We start from the raw sequence: 19,633 nt of genomic DNA, 5'->3' as shown, positions 1-19,633 counted from the left end.
TGTTAATCTGTGGCTTAAATCGACAGAGAATACTTGTTAGGATCGAAATGATATTTAATAGGCTCAGCATGAGCTTGATAAGAGACTGTATCACCAAGAGACACTTAATTCAGTCTAATTATTGGCTTCATTTAATAGACTGGTCACCTCCAGCCTCAATATTTGCTTCCACTCAAGGAGACTCCAGCAAAGAAGGTATTTGGAAGAACATAGACTTTTTGTGCCTAGAGTGAAGATGAGGATATATTTAATCTGAGGTGTCACTTGCATCAAATTTCAGACAGAAAACAAAGTTTTCTAAGGACAGAGTTAGAGAAAGTTGGCATGATTTTATGTTAAAAATATTCCTCAGATCCACTAAAGGATGAGTATTCTGACATATTTCATCCAGAAATGTGCACACAGGAAACCATCCACTGGGGAATTGTTTATAGGAACAATATTTCTTTACTTAAATCATCATGAGTGGTATAATCTTGTGTCTGTCAGACAAGAACCATATTTCATCAGTTGTCTGATCAGATGTCTTTTATCAACCCTGGGGTTGTCTGACTTTGCCTTATTTCAAGGAATGTGAAAGTCAGATCATTGGAGAAACCTATGACAGCCAGTGCTCAGAATGGGCATACTAAATATGTATTGCTTCCTTATTTTGTCTCATATTCCTTAAATTTTCATTCAAAATACATTAAAATGCTTCAGAATACTCAAGACGTTTGCTCTTTATGTCTCAGATACCTCTGGGCTAGAACACTCTGACCTTCCTTATTATGGGTGACTATGCTTGTCAGATAATTACTGGAACCCCTACCTCAGATAATCAACTTATCAAGAGGAAAGATTTGATTTAGTTGCAGTTTTGGAGGTTCCAGTTCATGGTCCTGTGTCCCCATTGCTTTGTGCCTACAATGAAGGTACCTGCTTGGATGCTGTCGACTGTAAAGCATGATGCTCATTCCTGGCAAGAAAATAGAGGGAGTGTAGGGATCCTGCTGTTCTCCAGAGACTTACACATTTCCCAGCAGACCAGCCTCTCAATACAGTCTCCATAAGAAACAATCTTTTAACATATGAGCCTTTGAGGATATTCCACATTTAATCTGTAACATTATGACTTTGAGCACCAAATACTGCTTTAGTGCTTGGTAGTTTCTCCTAAATTGGAATTTGTCTAGTACTTTTCTCTTGAGATTTTGAATTTTCAGTAAGTGTCATTTTCATGAAATATATGAAGGGTTCTTATTATACACAGGCTATCATTGATGATATTAACAGTTATTGTGTGTTTGAAGCAGGGTTATTTTTTTCCACTCTAAAATTACCTTTTATTTCTAGAAAATAAAAACAGTAGTTTAACAATTCATTTTATGGCAAATGACAATCACAAAATGTCCCTGCAGTGTCTATCTTCTTCAGACAAGAGCAGATAAAGCAATGACATCTGCAAATGACTGTAATAGCTGCACTGTCATTTCTCTCACCATCAGTGAAAGAACCCAGACACTTTAGTCACCACAAGATCACACAGAGTGATCACAAGAGCAGTCAGACTGGGTTTACCACCAGCATTGATAAAACCAGACCTAGGGAAAGAGAAGACCTAGGTCTGGGGACACATGCATGGTCTTAATATAGCGAATGTTTAGCCTGTCCAGATTATTACAAAATCAGAACAGGGAGAATATTCACAATGAAATTACCTTTTTAAACCTGATTTTCACATGGTGGTAGTTTGAATTATTTCCCTCAATAAACTAAGTTATTTTTAAGTAGTTTATTTATTTGAAAGCAAGAAGTAAAGGGTGAGAAAGAGAGAGAATATGAATGGACATGCCATGGTTTCAAGCCACTGGAAATGAGCATGTACATCTGGCTCTACATGGGTACTGGGGAATTAAACTCTGGTCCTTTGGCTTTGCAGGCAAGTGCCTTAACTGCTAAGCCATTTTCTCAACAACAACAACAGAAGCTTGTTTCCAGCCACCTGGTTGGACTAGGTGTCACTGGGAACTGGGAGAAGGTACAATTTCCAGCCTAAATGTATGCAGAATGCTTGAGCTCTGTAAGGGTGCCTTCATGTTTGGTTACAGGATTGTCTTGTTTGTGGTAATAGCTGTGTGTGGAGGGGCTGTCTCTCTGATTGGATCTGTGAAAGGGAGCCAGCTTCTTCCACCATCATTTAATAGCGCCTGGATCTGTAAACTTGAAATAAATCCCATTTCTCCCATAAACTGTGTCTGGTTTGGTAGTGCATTCTCACAATGTAGAGCTGTGCATGACATACATTATTTTCCTTATATACATTGCTGCCAACTTTGAGTGGGTGCTTGAGAATTTAATGTGAATCATCTCTCAAGGGCCCATTGAACCCTTTGGAAGAAGTTATGCATAGCCTATACTTAAGGAACAAAAATTATCTTTTACTTTCTTGAATATCAAGTATTTACACAACTAATTACTTAGAAATATTCAGCCCTGGAGATTGTCAAGTCTCCCCATCTCCTTGTATCTGTTATTATTGGTGTGATTGTTTGGCTTACAATATGATACAGTGCATTTCACTCTTTGCACAAATTCTTCAGCCATGGAGACCTCAATTAGTTGGCTCCTGGTATATTTTCAGATAAATATGTCTTTTATAATGACATAATAGTAATAGAAATAGACTTCAAGTTCTAAAGAAATACATCTTTATCACTTTAATTCAAGGTCATTCAGTCATAGATTGGGAATAGATTTTATGGAAGAAAATGTATCTCAAATCCTGCTTCTTTTTTACAACACAAAATAAGCCGGGACTGAGAGATGGCTCAGCGGGTACAGTGCTTGTTGCACAAGGATAAGGACTTGAGTTTGGATTCCCAACAACAATGCACACGGTGGTGCACATCTATAATTCCTGGCTGGGAAGGCAGAGAAGGATGCTCCCTGGGTGTTGTGTGCTTCATAGTCTAGTTAAATTGCTGAGGTCTTCTGTCTATGAGACTCTACCTCAATAAGATGGAGAGTGGCTGAGAAAGACACTGTATGCCAATCTTTGCTTCCTCATGTACACACACACACACATATGCATGTGAACCACCCATATGTGAATACACACACAGTGCATCCATATGCAGGGGACACAGGAAGCCATGGTCAAATCACAGCCAGCTGCCCATGGTCAGTGAACACAAGAGGTCCACCAATAGCCTAGTATTCTATATGCATCTCTTCCCAAGCCAGATGACTACTATGAGAAGGTGTTTTATCATGAATTTTAATACTAACACAGATTCTAACATTATAGAGTTAATTGAAAAATACTATAAATTTATTTATTTTTTTTTTTAAAGAAGAAAAGTCAAGGATCAAGCACCTACTAAAGCATACCACAATTTCTCAGCTGAATGTAGGACAGCTCTGGTCTTGTCATCTCCAGGCCTATGGTGTCTATGGCATAAGCCAGTGGCAGAGGGGATTGTAAAGTGAGTCATATGTGTTTTTTGAAGTTTCTTTTCTGCTTTCCAAGATCTCAGACCTGACCACACAGTTACTAGTCATTTCTGAATGCTTGTGGCAGGTATCTTCAAGGTCATCATGGGCTACATAGTGAGATTTAGACAAAAGCTATCTCAAAAAGAGAGATAAAATGAATCAGTCATTCTTCACATTTCACACTTAGAAGTACATCTTATAGCATGAGGTATAACACTGATGTGCTTACCTGAAACTTGAGGTTGGACAAATAACAAGAATTATATTCATGTGTATTGCTTGAAAAATGGAAAGTTTTTGAAGAGAGAGCTTAGATAAAGGCATGACTTCTGTAGCTTAAGTCAAAGTGAATGGGCCATCAGAAAGAAGGTTATTTAGTCAAAGGTTTAACTAGAATGCCTTCTCTTGTATCTGAAAGAAACCTGTATTGTTCTTTGCCAGTCTGCAAGACTAGAAATATGGCTTATTCCTGCTTAGTAGTGAAATCAATGAAAAATCACTCAATTTGGGCTGGAGAGATGACTTAGTGGTTAAGGCACTTGCTGGTAAAGCCAAAGGACCCAGGTTTATTCCCCCGGAACCATGTAAAGTCAGATGTACAAGGTGGCACATGCATCAGGAGTTCATTTGCAGTGGCTAGAGGCTCTCTTTCTCTCCCTGTCTTTCTCTCTCTTTACCTGCCTTCTTCCCTCTCAAATAAATAAGCATATTTTTAAACATTTCTCTTTTTTTTAAATTTAATTTATTAGTTTTCATTTCAGTGAATACAGGCAGTTTGGTACCATTATTTAGGCTCATCTGTGATCTACCCCTCCCATTAGACCCTCCTTGTTAATGAAAATGGGTCGTGCATTGTGGAGTTAGCCCCCAGTTATTAGTATGATAAATGTCTCTGCAAATCATGACCCAACATGTAACTCTGACATTCTTTCCGCCCCCTCTTCCGCAAGATTTCCCTGAGCCATGTTGGGTTCATTTTTGGTCTGCTTCAGTGCTGAGGTGTTGGGGGCCTCTTACCTTAAACATTTCTTAATTTAAATAATTTCATATTTTAGTAGCGTAAAGCACAAATGCTACTCTGCCAGATCATTTTCATTAGTACAAGGAATAATAATTGTGAAAACAAGAACACTAACTATAGTTATTGTTATGTGAATAGACTGGGAGACCATGAAAAATTTGTATTATGAAAAGTTATTGATGGCTTGCTGAATTCAAGCAAGAGAGACTGCAGCAAAATGGATTTTTAGGTATATGTAACATAATGTATCAAAGAAATGAAAGGTGAATGGAATAAAATTATTATATGCAATGTATAAAAAATACAATATTCCTAAAATTAAAATATTTTACCTTACATGGATAACTGGAGGGTTTCTTGTGGAAAAATTTTAAATTGAAAACATTATATTTTCTTCTGTAAATTTTTAAATGGTTAACTTTTAAGATCATTTCCTTTTTGATAGTTATTATTCCTTTCTTGATAGTTATTATCATCATTAATTATTTTTAGATGAAGCTTTGCAATTTCTTAGAGTTATGACTCTATTTTACCTATGCAGTATAACAGCTGTAATATTTGAGGATCAAGGACACATGGCTGTGATACTTTTCAGATTTATCACTGCATTATCTGAACTCTGATTTTGTTATGCAGTCACATATTCTTGAGTGCTTAAGGACACCAGTGCTCTTTCATAGAAAGGCCAAATAAGAGACAGAAGCAAATTTCCTAGTTTAGGTAACCTGTATACAAGTGAAAGTCTGTCCACAAAAATAAAGACTGATTTCAATGTGCCCTGTGCATTCTGGTTAAGCCAAATTCTTCAATTAAGCCTAAAAGTTGTATATTGAACATATGCATATTAGCCAGTATCAGAAGAAATTTTAAGCAGAAAGTGAGCATTGTTTGCAAGAGAACTTAATGGATAGGTGTAGTGAGTCTAGCTCAGTGGGTGATGAGATAGGAGAAAAGTAGTGAGGACAAGGTTCTATGCTTAATTGAAAGCTACTCATGTATCCCAAGGAAACAAAAAGGAAAAGGACTCAATCAGGTTCCTTCCAAATCAGTAAAAGAGTTTGAGAGAACCTAAATCTTCTACATCTTCCCTCCCTCCCTCTCCCCCTCTCCCCTCTATCTCTCTCCTCTTTAACTGTTGTATATTAGTTATGTTTTTCCTCAAGTTCTTAGTGGGCACTGACCTGTAACCCCCAATTCCAACTTGGGGCTGCCATCCACAATGAGCTTTTGATCAGAGATACCTACAAGGTTTCCCAAAACAATGACAGACTTTTGTCAGAGTACTTGATGACCCACCAAAGGCCAGTGGTAAGACCCTATTGCTGAAGACTCCCTATGCAGCTGACAGGTAAAATGGAATGGCATGGCTGGAAGCCAGGAGAGAGTCAGTCCCCAGACAGTCAGCGTGTCTAGTGCCAGAAGGTGCTACATGGGCGACTGGGGGAAATGACCAATGTCTGTCCAAGCAACTCATTGTCTAACCTAATTAGCAACAAATAACCTGATGCGATGCCCACACAAATGCAATAGTCGCACACAGCCATGGTGGGGAACCAACTGCTCTTGATTTGGCTAACTGATCCCCTCAGTGGTACTAGACCCTTAGCTGGAGTTGGGAAACAAGTCAGAACCATACCCAAACATAAGGCCACTCTAAAATATCAAGCTACCATCAATCATGGGGTACAAGAGGGCCTACACCTATCAAACTCTCTATCAAAAAAGTAAGTGTTATCTCAATTTTCTGGGTGCTAACTTACTCTCCGTTGGAGAATCTGCTTCTCTTTTCCAGATAGATGCAGATCCTAAGGAGAGAGCTGCCCCAACATACCTCAAAAGGGACCCAAATGAAACTAAGGACAATTGGCGAAACAAGCAAGGGTGATGTTTTCCTGTGAACCAGATACCAGCACAAAGGGGAAGGAGACCAACACAGAGAAAAATCAATGCCTACCAAATCAGAGCCAGAGCCTCAGAGGCCCCCAACACCTCAGCACTGAAGCAGACCAAAAATGAACCCAACATGGCTCAGGGAAATTTTGCGGAAGAGGGGGTGGAAAGAATGTCAGAGTCACATGTTGGGTCATGATTTGCAGAGACATTTATCATACCAATAACTGGGGGCTAACTCCACAATGCACGACCCATTTACATCAACAAGGAGGGTCCAATGGGAGGGGGTAGATCATAGATGAGCCTAAACAATGGTACCAAACATCCTGTGTTTGCTGAAAAGAAAACTAATAAATTAAATTAAAAAAAATAAATAAATAATGGACAAAGTGACTGCCATGTGTGACCATTTCCCTGACTGGACAACTAATGTGTGATAAGCTCCCCAGTTGAACTGTGGGTAGGGGTGATGTGCACACAAGGCATGCAAACCCACCATTTGTTCTTTCATTTATTTATTTTTAAAATATTTTATTTATTTATTTATTTATGAGAGAGAAAGAGACAGATAGAAAGATAGAGTGGGCACTCAAGGGCCTCTACCCACTTCATATGAACTCCTGGTACATGTGCTCCCTTGTGCAACTGGCTTATGTGGGTCCTGGAGAATCAAATCAGGGTCCTTAGGCTTTGCAGGCAAATGTCATAACTGCTAAGCCATTTCGCCAGTCCCCTGTTCTTTCATTTATTCCTTAATAAAACTACTTTTGCCTTTTTAAATCTCTGTCTATATTTCTTATTTCTTTTTGGTGTTAGACAAAGAATTTGAGAATCACAGGCATGCAGTGACTCTGATGACCATAGCTGGCCCAATACCAAACATAGCCTGCTGGATTACCCACCAGAGCCCAGAAAAGCTCTGTTGTTCTCAAAGTTCCTACAATAACATAGTGGCCTAATATGTGTGATGCCTTTGTTTCTGTTGACAACCACTGAGAAAAACAAAATTCTACGAACTAGTGGATTCAAAGTGAAAGGAGGAAAAAGGGAATAGCATTCCAGATGGAAGGAACAGCAAGTGAAACAGGGCCTGTTAGGAGTGGGCATGGCAAACTCAAGCATTAGTGAGTCTAGTGGGCTGAATAGTTAGCCACTTCAAATATGTTACAGAAAATTATGTCATAAGGAAGCAGGTTAGAAATTTAGTTGTGCAATTGTTGATAACAGGATTCTTTGATACATTCATTATATTATTTTATCCATGGTTATTATACAGATAAAGAAAAGCACAGAACTGTGCCTAGTGGTGTGGGACATCGAAGATAAAACAAAAAACTTGTCAAATAATGAGGGCTGGAACTAGAGTGAGAAATACTTCATTTTTCCAACTAATACCACTTTTCAATGACAAATGCTAGCCTCATAAAGGAGGCCCAGCATGGTGACACACATCTTTAGTCCCAGCACTTGGGAGGCAGAGGTAGGAGGAATGCTTTGATTTCAAGGCCAACCTGGGACTACAGAGTGAATTCCAGGTCATCTTGAGCTAGGGAGACACTACCCAGAACAAAACAAAAACAAAAAGTAATAATAAGAAGATACTCTGCCAGAGTTACAGAGCTGGTATATTGGTGAGAGTTAGTTCCATCGTTTCACTCTTGGTAACATAAAGTTCTGGAACCAGTCATACTTGCATCTGAAGAATGAAAATATGCTTGTAACGTACTCAAACCCCCACAATTGCCATGACAAACTTTCTTTAATATCATGTTTAAATAGGAAGTGCTTTAAAATAGGCTTAAATATTCTTTGAACAGGAGATTCTTTTAATAATCTCATCATATTTGTGTTAATAAATCCAGGCTGCAGAATGGTATTCTCTTGTTTCACATATGCCAACTTTGTAGTTTTCATGTGAAACATCAGTTTCCTTCTCTAGGGAGGAAGAGTTGTGGTATTTAAAGTTATGCATAAAACATAATCATGTATGTAAAACTAAGGGATTTAATGCTCTTTTAAACTTTGAATAAAAATTGAGAGTTGGTTCTTTACAAAATTAATGAGGATATAGATGGAATTTGAAGCATGGAGATTGTGGTTTGTACTTTTAATGAAGTAAAGAGAAAATAATATATTTCATTCATCTTTGTAATCTATTTTTGAACTTGTGACACATTTCTTTAATTTTCATTTTAGAAATAACAAGTAAATTAAGCACTATCTAATTTTTTTTCAGCTTACTTTGATAAAATTTGGTTTTCTTGATTTGTTATATCCTGTTAGTGAATGGAGGACATAGTAGAACTGACTTACTAGGATATAGTTCAAAATAGTAATATCATAATGTAAAATTTCTACTGAAAGAACTGAAAGTAGATAAAAAAAAATACAGCAAATGATTATTATGTTTTCTCCACAACCACAATCCATTCACTCATCCCCTTCCTAAGCAGGTCTTCTGAATGAAAATGGTCCCTCAGACTACTTAACAAAAGTGAGCAAATGTTAAGATGTGAAAGCAGCAGGAACTGAGAAGGATTGCTAACTAGACTTCCTTCTGAATTTCTCATGACTACAATAGAGATGCTTTCGCACCTCATACCTTTCTTTAAAATAGCTTTTTACAAAAATGCTGAGCAGAATTGGAAACCAGATTTGGTCATATATTATGCAACATCATATAACATATATATATATAACATATATATATATATATATATATATATATATATATATATATATATATATATATATATATATATATATATTTGCATCATGTTGGGCCTTGAGAGGCCTGGGCATGAGGCCAAGTGGAACTTCCTGAGCCTAGCTAAAGTCCAGAGACCTGTCTCTGGCCAGCTAGGACTTGTTACTTCCACGCAGGAGTTGGGATTATCATTTCAATAGTCACAGTTTACTATTGGCCCTTACTTCTCCCCCATGCTAAAATCCCTGCCTTTGTCCCCAACACTATAAAGGCAACAGCTTGTAACAATAAAGAGAGTTCCTGTGAGTTCCTGCTTCCACAAGACTCCCAACTCAGTGTGCTTTTTCTCCAGTGACTAGGAGAGGTTCTAAGTCATCTGATGCTCATCTTCCTCCTCAACCCCTTGGGAGGAACTGGGGGTTCCTCCTCAGCACTACCTGCCCGCCGGGGAGGAACCCGGCAGCATCATACTTTTCCCACTCTTCTTTTCACCCTTGACCTACCACTATGACTAGAACTTCAGTTGAGAAAATAGAAGCTATAGTATAGCTTTTTCCTATGGTATCAAATTGCCATCTTGAATAGAGATAACCTCAGTTAGTTTTCTAAGGCAATATAAAAGCAGAACAATGAATGTCATAATAGTTAGGTGTATGGTGATGACAATTAAAATGTTAAATCTTAATAGTAGTAGAATGAGGAAGGGGTAGTCTTATGACTATTACCTATAAGTACACCCATTATTCTCCTGCCAGGTGTACAAGATTTTGGGAGATACTAGAGTAAATATTATGTGGAAGATTAACTAAAAGTGGGACTCCATGATGCAACTTATGTTATGGGTTATCAATAATGATAGAATAAGCCTCTCTGGTGATACCAGTTGTTTAAGTAGTCACTCACAGTCCTAAAAATAAACACTCCTATAAATAAGCACGGAAATTACCAAGTTGGATTTGGGTAGAATTGATTCTTTGGTCTCTTGTTAGTTCTCAGTCTGAGATAACTTTATTCATTTCTTTAGAAAAAAAAAAAAAAAAAAACAACAACATAATAATATACAATAGCAAATAAAGCTTACCACTAAACCATCCCTCTAGCCCTATTTCTTCCTTTAAAGAAATTTTAACTCATCTCTATACCAACTCTGTTCCCTGGCAAGCCTATTCCTCCTTGGCCAGCTGCCATGTTCTAATAGTGACCATCTTGGCACATCCCGTATATCCCTCTAGATCTTTACACCACTGGTCTCTTGTACTTTATTTATATTTTAACTTAATTCTTAACAAAGGAAACAAACATATTTGATTCCTACTTTTGGTCCTTCTGTTATAATGAAGTTACTATTTATTTTACTTGATACTCTCACATAGTTTTCATTTTTGATAATTTCTTTCAGCCTTTGGTAATGGATACACCTTCTCTTTATATTTGCTGAGTATTCTGAGTTTTAATATTTACATTTTTGGACTTACCTTTTCTACATTTTACATTTGGTTTCTATTTTCCCTAACTCTTCACTACATCAAATTCAAAAAGATTCAAAGATAGATAGATAGGTCCAGAGTTCAAATAATGTCATTTGGTTTGGTGGTGAAGTTTTAAAATTGCTTCAGGGTACAATGAAAGAAAGATAGGAAAAAAAAAAGTAAGAATCTTTAATACATCAATTCTTATTTTAGTCTAATTCTTGGGAGGTTGTATCACTAGAATAACTAGAATAATAATGTATTTTTTAATCTCAAAGCATATGCGTGTGTGTATGTGTGTGTGTAGTTTTAGTGAGTTGTGTCTATAGAGAGTTATTAAAAGCATACCATCAACTGTCATAAAATTAATGAAAGGGCTAAAGTTCTTTTTGTAAAAACAATCACAGAATATCTGGAATGCACATTTATAATATCTCGCTATATGAAATTGCAAATGCTATTGTTGCATTCATAATTTGGAAAGCACTGTGACACACAAGAAACCCTGGAAATATTTGTTACATGTGTGTTTTCCATGTTAGTAATCAATTCTGTTCTGTGGAGGCTGCGACAATTGGGGCATATGGATGGGGAACAACTAATTCAAGAAACATTTTTTTGTTTGTTTTTGCAATAGAAACAGGCAATTGGACATGCGTCTTGGTGCAAAAAATATGGGATATATCCATCTATATCTATATCTATCTATATCATCTATATCTATCTATACCATCTATATCTATCTATCTATCTATCCTGCTGATACTATAAATATAAAAATTCAATTTCAGATATGTATGATTACAAAACAAATACAATTGGAGTATGTGAACAATATCTGAATAAGTTAAAGAAAGGATTGCTTCTAAACCAAAATATAGCCTATGCATCTACAGAAACTCAAGGACAAGACTTTTATGGATGCATATACATAAGAAGGGTTGATACCAGGTTCATCATGAAAACAGCACTCTTATTTGTTTCCCCACACAGAGAAAAACCAACTGCTACCAAACCAGATATCCAGAGACACAGAGGCTTCCAAGACATCATCACTGAAGCCAAACTAAAATGAACCCACATGGCTCAGGGAAATTTGCAAAAGAGGGGGCAGAAAGACTGTCAGAGCCACTCATTGGGTCATAATACACAGAGACATTTCCTCCTACCCATAACTGATGGCTAACCCCACAATGTAAGACCCATAATCCCCAACTAGGAGGGTCTCTACAGAGGTGGGAGGAAGCTAACAATGGTACCAACTTGACTGTATTCACTGAATACAGAACTAATAAAAAACAGAAAGTTTGATTGTGCTTTGTTTAAATGTATCCCTAAAATCTATGTTCAGCAACTTGATAAAATTATAAAAACTGAGAAGGAAAATGAATACAACTGCTCCTGTACACTCCATGGGGAACTGTTGGAATTGGAAGAAAGATCAAGTATCACATGTAATTGAGAATATGTGTCTAACTCTATCCATGAGCCAATCATAATTGATATATGTTCAAAACAAGAAATCCTTCATCATTTCTGAAACATCAACATAAAATGAGAATACATTATTCTGCGTGTAAAATAATACACAACTAGATTTTATGAAGACCCAAGAGACCATATCCATTTCAAAGGAAATCAACAAACAATGTCATACAAGCAAATAGCAAGGATTATAACTGCAGCACCTGCTGCAGCATCTCCTGTGAAGACTGCTTGGAGCAGCATCTCCTTTGACTGCTTTGGCTTTTTGAAATTAATGTATTTGAGGAGATAATGTTCTGCCACATTTAGAAAGTAACCATACCATCAGGGCAAAGGGATGGGTTGTATTTATCTTGTAAATGTAACATTCTCACCTTGTAAAAGTGGGCCATAAAGAAAAACACAGTTATACTATATATAAAGACATGAATAACTCTGGAGAAATAAAAATCAAACTAAATAAAATGGAACTCTTTGGTGAATTTCCCCTTCTCTCCTCACTCATTTGGCCCTCCTGGGTTATCATAATAGAATAAGATGTTGCCAGGGTATGTGGGCATAAACCCCAATGATGTCTTTTGAAAGACTCCCAAACAATCTAATCTATCCTAGTTTGAAAAAAATATAAAGCAAAAATCAATAAATTTTTATTATGCAAAAAAAAAAACAAATTTGGCCCATAAAAAATGTTTAGTAAAGCTTTGATAGTGAAACAATATGAGGTTCCCGAGGAAAATATTTCACTTTTAAAAAGTTCTTATCGGGGTCATTGATGTAGTTTAGTGGTAGGTTTTTGTGTAACATGTGAAAGGCTGTGGTTTTGATTTACCGGTACTAACAAAAACAGACTATGAAGATATAAAATAATACATTCCTTTTCTTATACATCATGTAACATATGCTCTTAAAATAAAACAGAACTTTATATTTACATTGAAAACAAGAGATAATAATATTTTAAAAAGTAGAGAAAGAGGAGTAAGTCAGAAAAAGAAATAAAATGAGATCTCTACATTATAGTGTAATTATAATTAGACATTGTAATAAGGAAACTGTTATGTAGGAGGATTAAAAATGGGATTAGGTTAGTAAAATATAAATTAACATTTAAATTCTAAATAAGTAATGGACAAAATTTTTAAATAGTGTTTCCTAATGGAGTAACTAGTAGTGATTTTGTGAATCATCATGATATGCTTTCATGCAAAGTTGTAAGAAATATGATAACACCATAAATTGCTATTCAAATAAATGCAAATATTATGGAAGGTGAAGCTAATTAGTAATTCTCAGAAAACATAAGCTAAAGCAAGTTATTCTGAAGTGAGAAACCCATAAAGGCTTCAGAACTGATAGAAGGATGATGGTATGCCCCTACAACCAATTAACTACTAAGGTGACATTTTTCTTTTGCTGCTTGTGGATGTGTGCATGTTATACCTGTGTGTGTTTATTCATCTCATGTGTAGCCCATATGTGTTCAGGCTTCTTGAGGCCAGAGGTTGAGGTTGGATGTTATCTTCAGTTTTTCTCTACCTTATTTATCAGTCTCTTTCTGAACCTGGAGGTCACTGATTTTGTGAGTGTATCTAGTTACCAATAAACACAATGGATCTTCTTGTCTCTGCCTCAGCATTATAGTGATTACACTTGTGCTGGCTTATACAGTGTTTATACAAGTTTGATAACTCAGCACTTAGGACCTCACACTTGCACTGTGAGTGCTTTTCCCACTGTGTTGATGTCTCAGCTCACAGGGTGAATAACCAATGCATACATGCTGATTGGATGAAGTGGATTGCAAGTACTATGTTTGACATCACTAAACTCCATTCTCAATATTTCACTCATGTAAAAATAATAAAGTTGTACCATTTATTTATGAGTCAGTGAAAACCAGCACTCCTAAAACCATCAAAACCTTGAATAAAAAATGTGCTTTGTAAATTAACATTTAAAAATCAAAGAAGCATGGTGGCTCATACATGTGATTTCCCCAATCTTTGTGGCTGAATTAGGGTTGTTGCAGTGAGTTCAAGGACCCTGAGCTACATCATGAGACCTTGCCATAAAAACCACACCCCAAGTCAAACCAACCAACCAACCAACCATCCAAGCAACCAAGAATCATGTTAAAAATATAGGCAAGCCTCATGTTGTGGTGCATGCCTTTAACCCCAGTACTCAGTTAAAGAGGTAGGTGGATTGCCATGAGTTCGAGGCCACCCTGAGACTACAGAGTGATTTCAGGTCAGCCTGGGCTAGAATGAGACCCTACATCAAAAAAAAAAAAAAAAGCAATTATGTATATATATATGTATATGCAAAAACAATGGTAGTAGAAAAAGGACAAAATCAAAATGACAATTTTCCTTATTTATATTAAATAGAATAAAAGGTCCATATCTGAATCCCTCTTTAAAAAAATAACCTGATTATGTGCATTAATGGGGAAAAAGAGGAATATTGACACAATGCTGTAAAGGGAGAGAATATCTACAAATGGAAGTCAGCATCTTGTCATGTCAAAGCCTACAGACAATTGCCCCCAAGTTTGAATCCACATAGGCAGTAATAAAGCTAGTGCAGACCTCAGGTGATACACACCCCTTTGCTCTCTTGTCCACTGATTGAACCTTTTTCAGTGTTTCAACTGTGCTTCGTGGGTGCTGAGTCCTCAGAAGAAGGGCAACCGAGTGGTACTTGTTGACTCCGTCATTGATGTTCTGAAGCTGTGTTCTCTTGACTTGAGGTCTTGAGTCCGCATCTATGTCCCCAATTCTCTGCTCTACCTGGTGTGATGGAACCTGCCAATGCCAGTGTGCTGAGTGTGCAGTGGTGGACCATGATGAGTTGCAATCCCCAGAGCCAGTAATTATGGTTGGTGTGCATCCAGTAGTGGGTGTGACAATCTGTGAAGCACAAAGATGATTCCCATATATCTGCTTGGTGGTGAGAAGTGCACCAAGAACACTGGCTGATGTCTGTGTTGGGGATGAAAATCCCAGCTGTCTTGTGCTACAACTTGGAGGTTGGGCTGTTGATCGGCTAGGTTCCTCCCATGGACCCAGGTGCCTTGCTGCTATCCATACTGGGGCTGAGGCCAACTTTAGTATGCAATTCCCAAGTTGAAGTTGGAACTCACATGACTACATATGAAAACTGGTGGATCCAGGCGGAGAATGGAAATGATGGCCATGGAAAGCAGGGTGGTGTCCATAGATTTGAGGTCAAGAGCAGGAGGGGATGGCAATACAGCAGATACACTTGTACATGATTGCATCCTAAATGCTTCTGAAGGAGGAACTGTGTCCTGTTATCACCTAAAGATGGCATCCAGGTCAGATGTTCAGAATCATGGGCTGCTGTGGTAGAAAACACTGAGCACAAGGAGTTCTCAGAGGAGGACAAAAGGTATGCTGGAGAAGAAAATACAAAATCTAGCTATATTGAGTGAGCTCCAAGTTCTGGAAAGACACTGTCTCATAGCGAAAAATCATTAAGGTGCTTCATGTAGATCTATAGCCTTTATAGACACACACACACACACACACACACACACACACACACACACACATACACACACACACAGAGAGAGAGAGAGAGAGAGAGAGAGAAGAAAAAATAAATGGATTTCTATACCATACTGCTTGGAAAAATAGACATAAGGAGAGAAAATAATTGATTTAGTTATATAAAAATAAAAACTAGCAAATACAAACAAACAAAATTAAACACCACTAAGGATATTAGGGAACATTTGTGATATGTTTGTTCAAATAAATTAATAGTTCCCAATAAGTAAAGGCATACAGGTATGCACATTTTATTTATTAAACATAATGCAACTCATGATGCATTTATTATTATCTTAATACCTACTCAATTAACTATTCAACTTCTGTTTAATATACATAGAAATAAACTTTTATACATCAGATTTTGAGCTAAAAAAATCTTATTTTAATCAAGTTAGCCTGCAACAGGAATTTCATTAGTCAATCATTAAAATGAATTAATATACATTGCATTGCTAGAGGACATCTATCTGACTATCTGAATATCATCTTTCATTGTTATTGAGTTACTTTACAATTCTAAGCATTATAGAAATCTTATTATATTAAAACATAATTTTCATCTATAGACATGCAAATTTTACCATGTCTGACAGAGATTTGATTGAGGCTTTCCAGCTTACCCTCTTCCATTTGAAGTCTCATTTATCTCTATTTATAATTATACATCTATTAATGCATGTTCTTTTTGAGAAGCTAGAACATTTAATCAGTTCCCTCATAAATCATTGAGTATAATAAAAGGTTCAGTGTTTCTTTTTCATATCTGTATGATTATTATGGATTACACATATAGCAATATTTGCAGGGAGGTCCTCTAGTACCTTCAAGTTTAAGCAATAAATCATAAGGAATTGGAAATGCTTTTAGGCTTAAGACCACCAGTATACTTGTTAGGTTAATCATCAGCTGCTTTGTCTGGAATATTGCTTATGATTGTAATACTAAGTGATACATAGACAGATAAGTAAAGCATGTGATTTCTGTCCTAGGAAAAGTTAAAATCCCACAGGGGTTTCACTACATGTTATCCATATGTACATGACAGGCTATAAATAATTGCTAAATGAGTGACATGCTAATGTAGACTGAGTAGGACTAACACATTAATGCATTCCAGAGGCAGATGAAGCCAGTGAGTCATGGCAGTCTCCAGCAGTAAGCAGGAGATGTGAATGGCTGGACTGACCTGAGAGAAAGAAAGCATTTGACTAGATTGAGTGCTCAGGAGCTTCCCAAATGGAATCAAAGAAGCACAAATAATTATGACAGATTTCACAGGATGTAGAAATCAGCCAGTGATACTTTCAATGCCCTAATTCTTCAGACTTAAACTTAATTTATTACTCATTTCCTTTAGACATATTTTTAAACATTAGTAATATACTAGGGAATTTATTAGGTGCTAGATTGTGGTGAAGAAAACTATAGTAGATCTTAACTTTTATAGCTCTATTACAAAAGGAATAAAACATTTGTATTTAGTGCTAAATATACTAAGAGGGAGAATAGAAGAGCATGGGAAAGCTTATAGAGAATAGACTATGTACTACTTTATTTTTTTAAATTTACTATGAAACAAAGTCTTATGTAGAGCAATCTGGCTTTGAACTCCTTATATAGCTGAGGGTGATCTTGTAATTCTGATTCTTATGACTCTATCTCTTGATTTCTGGGATCACAAATGTATATCAACACTCTCTGTCTGGTTTATGTAGTGCTTGGGATTGAAACCAGGGCTTTGTGCAAGCTAGGTGAGTACTCTCCCAAATGAGCTACTTCAGAAACCCCAACATATATATGTTTAAAGTGTCTCATAGTTGCTGGGTAGAGAACTGGATTTGAATGTCATACCTCCAGCCAGAAAAAGTTGTTAAGATGAGATGGCCAGGGTCTTTGCTTGAGACAATGAGAAATTAAAATGTTCTAAACATAGTAGCCATATGGTGACATGAGCTGGTTGTAGAAATACAAGGAAATTGTCTGCTTCAGGATGGATTTTAAGTGTCAAGTTAATTGATATATTGATGAATGGACTGCTAAGGTATTCCTGCAAACTCTAAATTAAGGGAGCATTAATGTGGATGACAGAACTATGGGCTTCTGGGGGTGGTGATGATCTAAAATCAAGAGAAAAAGTCCATTTATATTACCTTAAGTGTGCAATGTTAAGCATTTAAAAAGAGTTGTCTAGTAGGATATAAGCATGTTGTCTGAAGTAATGGATGAAAGAATGAAGCTAAAATTACAGTATGAACATCATGGTATTTAAGTTCATGAGAGTGAATGAAGCCACGGAAGAAGAATTTGTAGAGTTTGATCCATCTTACAACAGAGTTAGACTATTAAATTAGCAGTTGAAATCAAAAGGAGTATTCCAGCAAAAGTGAATGAGGAGGAACAATAAGAAATTATAGTCATATTAATCATTTGGAATAGTTGAGGAGGCAATGTGAAATGAAGCCTATAAGATTGCCTGTATGTAATTGTGTCTAGGTATGTTATGAGAGGAAGTTAAGAAGTGATATGGTACTCATACAGAAACATTTTTTCCTTAATACCAAAATACTGAATCATTATCAAATGAAAACTTTCAATGACACAAAGAACATAGAAAAACTTAAACAAAATGGTCACAGGAAAGCCAGTTACTAATTTAGTAGCATAGCCAAGAATTTAGGATTAGCATGAGATACGGATGGTTCTGAATCTAGCCCTCATTGCACACCACATGTATCATCTTAGGTCACAGACACCATTTATTTGTCTAATCACATGAAAGGAAAAATATTAAGATTCACTGCTGAACATGTTGGAAAGTAGGAGGATGGATTGTCTGAAACTACAAAGCCAGAAAGATTTCTTAGTACTTTAAACAAACTACATTAAACTACTTAAAGTTAACTTCTGCTTTTCTGAAGAAGGGTTTGATGAAGCAAAAGAGCAGATATAAAGGGAAAGTCACCCAGGGAGATGGTCATCACACTGATTCAAGTGTCAATCAGCAAACCTTGTCCATTAGCCATAGTGTCACCATATCTGTCTTATCAAAAAAATAATAATAATAATAATACAGGCTGGAGAGATGGCTTAGCCGCTAAGTGCTTGCCTGTGAAGCCTAAGAACCCCGGTTTGAGGCTCAGTTCCCAGGACCCACGTTAGCCAGATGCATAAGGGGGCACACGCATCTGGAGTTTGTTTGCAGTGGTAGGAGGCCCTGGCGCACCCATTCTCTCTCTCTCTCTCTCTCTCTCTCTCTCTCTCTCTAAATAAAAGTAAACAAAAAAATACAGAAGAAGAACAGAAAGAACGCTTGTGTATGGAGTAGAAAAAAGTTTGACATTCTGTATCCAAGGGGAAGGATATTTCCAATTTTGGTGGAAAATGCATGAATGGCTTCTAACCATGATGGGAAGGTGCATTAAGCTTTGTTTCAGCAACTTCACTTGCTTTGTTTCTAAACTTTTCAAACACCTTCAAGTTTTTGTACGTGTTCTTTTCGAGAAGAAAACACACCACTGTAATGGATTTTTTAGTATTTCTCTCTCCTGAGACGATTACTTCTCTTCCTACTAAATTGATAAAGTGGTTTCTGTTTTTGGTTTGGCTTCTCATAGTGTTGGACTATAGGGAAGATAATGGGCTGATCACATTGACTTCAACTATTTCCATTCCCAATGTCACTATTGCCCATTGCAAAGCAATAACCAGAAAGCATATATACTTTAGATTGGTAATTAGTTTTGAACATTGAAAAACAAAGTTTTTTTTTTAATTTTTATTAGCATTTTCCATGATTATAAAAAAATATCCCATGGAAATTCCCTCCCTCCCCCCACCATTTTCCCCTTTGAAATTCCATTCATCATATTACCTCCCCAGCTCAATCACTGTACTTACATGTACAATATCAACCTATTAAGTACCCTCCTCCCTTCCTTTCTCTTCCCTTTATGTCTCCTTTTTAACTTACTGGCCTCTGCTACTAAATATTTTCATTCCC

At 36.7% G+C, this 19,633-nt stretch overlaps 1 protein-coding gene and 1 non-coding gene across 3 annotated transcripts in view; both read right to left on the bottom strand.

The window, feature by feature from the left end:
- Window positions 1–19,633, bottom strand: part of Lrrtm4 (leucine rich repeat transmembrane neuronal 4) — a 903,813-nt gene that overhangs the window by 54,825 nt on the left and 829,355 nt on the right. The window lies entirely within an intron of this gene.
- On the bottom strand, window positions 1,555–1,691 carry LOC123461914. Its single transcript, XR_006637959.1, has one exon. It is a non-coding gene; the product is annotated as a small nucleolar RNA SNORA72 (small nucleolar RNA).

The sequence above is a fragment of the Jaculus jaculus genome, chromosome 6 (assembly GCF_020740685.1).
Source record: "Jaculus jaculus isolate mJacJac1 chromosome 6, mJacJac1.mat.Y.cur, whole genome shotgun sequence".
In the NCBI taxonomy this organism is placed as follows: Eukaryota; Metazoa; Chordata; class Mammalia; order Rodentia; family Dipodidae; genus Jaculus; species Jaculus jaculus.
This window is presented reverse-complemented; position numbering and strand designations above follow the sequence as displayed.